The sequence below is a fragment of the Phaethon lepturus genome, unplaced genomic scaffold, assembly GCF_000687285.1.
Source record: "Phaethon lepturus isolate BGI_N335 unplaced genomic scaffold, ASM68728v1 scaffold8447, whole genome shotgun sequence".
Taxonomy (NCBI): Eukaryota; Metazoa; Chordata; class Aves; order Phaethontiformes; family Phaethontidae; genus Phaethon; species Phaethon lepturus.
In genome coordinates this window covers 50,899-54,091 of record NW_010554142.1, presented here as the reverse complement: position 1 = coordinate 54,091, position 3,193 = coordinate 50,899, and the positions used below count along the sequence as shown (strand labels likewise).

At 47.7% G+C, this 3,193-nt stretch overlaps 1 pseudogene; it reads right to left on the bottom strand.

Moving 5' to 3' along the window:
• Nucleotides 1-1,602: 1,602 nt before the first annotated feature.
• LOC104624393 lies at nucleotides 1,603-2,884 on the bottom strand (annotated as a pseudogene).
• Nucleotides 2,885-3,193: the final 309 nt, after the last annotated feature.

The window sequence follows — 3,193 nt, the reverse complement described above, 5'->3', positions numbered from 1 at the left end:
CAAGCCCCCCACCCTGTCAAATGCAGAGAGCGAAGGAGAATTGTCCACCATTCACTTCCCAACCAGCTGACTGGTTGCAAGGCTTGAAACAATTCTCTGGTCTGATCCGCAATTTCCTTCATTTTAGCTCATGCTTCTTTGATAGTCATGCTAGTGTCATGGATAGTTTGGTACCAACAAGTTTAACATTCCACAAACCCTGTTTTCTTTCAATAACATGTCCAACGCTAAATGGTTTTGCAGCACCACCTTGCATACTTGTAACTGGACATCAATTTCTTTCAAGGCATTCCCAGTCCAGTTCGATAGTGTGGACCTGCCATGTTAGGTTTAAAAGGGCTACCCTGTTTCTGACTACTAGAATTGAAGGGGCAAAAATAGCTTGCAACATTAGCCCCCATTTTTGGCCAGTAGTAAAGTAATCAGGGTAATATACTCCAAGTTGAGTGGCATGAGCTGCTGGTAAATCTACATGTAAATTTACATGTTCTGTTGGTGGTCCAATTAAACATTTTATTTGGACCCAGAGATGGCAATACAACATGCATTTTAGTCCTGCATGGTCCACCAGGTCTGAATTTCCCATCCGAGCATCCCCATGACAATCCCTGGGGTGCAGGATAACTAGCAGTTCTACAGTTCCAGGCATGTTATCATTGAGGAAAAACATTCAGGGATTAGATTCAATAGGTATTGCTTTAATTGGTAATGAGAGCCAGGGATTCCACAAACTCCAGATCCAAAGGGTGAGATCCATTACATCATGTATCATTGTTTTTCCACTCCATGGAAGGATATCCCCAACAGGTACACATACCTCTGATCAAGGTTCATAAACCATACAGGAACCAAGTTTCAACAGGGTTTCCTGGACCATCATTACAAGTGATGATCTTGTTACAGTGGAACTTCACATCGGCTCTAGGCCTTGTCGCAGAACCAGACCTGAGGCATTTTAAAATGGCATTGTGTAACCAGGGATTACGGGACCAGGACCACTTTACATTTGATTTTTCCAAAGGAACAGGGTTGCCAGTATACGGGAGGTTGACACACCATTCTACAGGCACGTTTAAACCATACTCAGCTTCATAGTAGTTCGGAAGTGTTAAGGGATCATATGTGGAATCAAAAGGGTAATATTCACACTACCTTTCCTCAGTACTATTGAGGAATTAAAGCAGCAAGCGCAGAACTCGAGGATAAGTAAAATTGAAGGGTGGTGACTCAACCTGGCATGTTTGATTAAGCAAATCTGTATAAGGCAAATGCATAGGAGTAACAATTCCCCTTTAAGTCTGCTAAGAGGGGGGTGACTCCCTCTCTGGCACTTAATGGCAGAGCATAAAGTTCTACATTCATTGTCTTGGAAGGGGGCAAGACAAGGTGCCCCCCTGCTCACTTACTTTCCCACCTCCTTATTTCCAGTGCCTCCAACAGTAGTGCAGCGGAAGGGGTTTGCTTTATATGCCGCTCCACTCTTCCAATTCACGACCAATACTTCTAACACATCTGTAGGCTGTTTATCTATCAAAGCCTCCTGTATCCCCTTCTGCAAGCCCTCAATCCACAGGCTAGTCCTTTTCTTATGACGTTCCTCACTTACTGTGGTGCGTCCTCCCCTTGTGTCTGGGAAGGGCTTCTTTCCCAGTGAGGGACACCTTTGGGAGAGCTTCCCTTCTGTGCGCCCAAGTCCTTTTGGTTCTGATCACAAGCCAAAGGCAGTAACAGGCCATATTTACACCCATAATTAATCAATTCCTGTGCAACCTCCCCCCACATCCAGACCTTCCTGTCTGGGCGATTCCTGCCAGATGCGAGTACTTCTCCCAAGGCCACAGTAGCTCCTTCCCCAGGGGAGAGGGATTCGATCTGCCCCTGAAGTTGAATACTCATTGCTTTTAGGGAGTCCCTGAATCACGTGGGTCATTCATTCTGGGTCAACTGGCATTATCATGGGGGATCCCACATTTGGCTTAAGCTCCCAATCATACATCATCTGTAGGCAGGCTGTCTTTTGCACACTTTCTACCAGCTGACCAGTGGTCCCAGTTATAGATAGCAGGTCACCCCTTTCTAATGGATTCAAGCCTCCGGTCCAATATGCTGCCCTCTGAGTGAGCAGGGCACCCAGTTGTCACCAGTACTCAAAAATACTCCAGGTCCCCAACAGCCTTCTGCTTCCTTTTCAGTTAACAGTATCTGATCCCCTGCAGAAAGCGAGGCCCTCCACACATACTCTGTTTCTGATTCCTGAGAAGTGTGACCAAAGTCCTTTTTCAATTTGGCTAGTTCGGTGGCCGTAAAGTGGACCTCTTTCATAGTTATCTGGGGGGAGCCATCCTCGCCCCCATCGTAAGTATATTCCAGTTTTAATTAACGGCCTCAGAGGAGCTTCTAATTTATCCAGTCGCGCCCTTAATTCAGCTGTCTGGGGATAAAGCGGCTGGGACTTAGTTCCCTTGCACTCCACCACGTGGCAAATGCAGGCGGAGTCGCCATCTTTATCAGCAAGGAGGCGCGCACTAAGGGCTTCCCGCAGGAGGCGGGCTTGGGAGCGCTCCTTACGCAATTTGTCCTGCAAAGCCTTAATCAAGTCTTGTAATGACTGAGTAATTTGCATGTCAACAGCGTTCTGTCGCTCCCTTTGTTCTGCAGCTGCCGCTAAGGCGGCTCCCAACACCGCGCACGGAAAAGATTTACCTTGACCCGCTCGAACTTTCGCCTCAGCCTGGAAGGCGGCTGTTCGGTCCACCACGCTCTGTAAATCGCCCCAGTCCTTACGTGCCCACTCTAAACCTGGCGGGGAGGGTTTAGACTTCCGTTTTTCCAAACAGGTTATTAACACACCGGCATCAGCGGCAGCAGTTTCTGTTCCAGCCATTTTCCCTTCAACAAAGGAAGGTACTTTTTAAATTCCTTTCAGCCTAGGGAGTGGTCTTCTCGAGACGTACCTTGCTTATTTACTGACACCCACTCCGTCTTCTCGGGAGGCACCTTTCGTTATTACTTGTATCTTAAAGGAAAAGGGCACGTTCCCGACACCGGTACTCGCGTCTCGCGGTGATCCTGCCCGTGACGCCAAGTAGTGTAAGGACCCGTAAGAGCCCGGACCTTTAGAGCTCGACACGATCACCCTGATCGAGACTAAACACACATGAGGTTGGGAAGACTCCAATCCTTATTGGTGAAG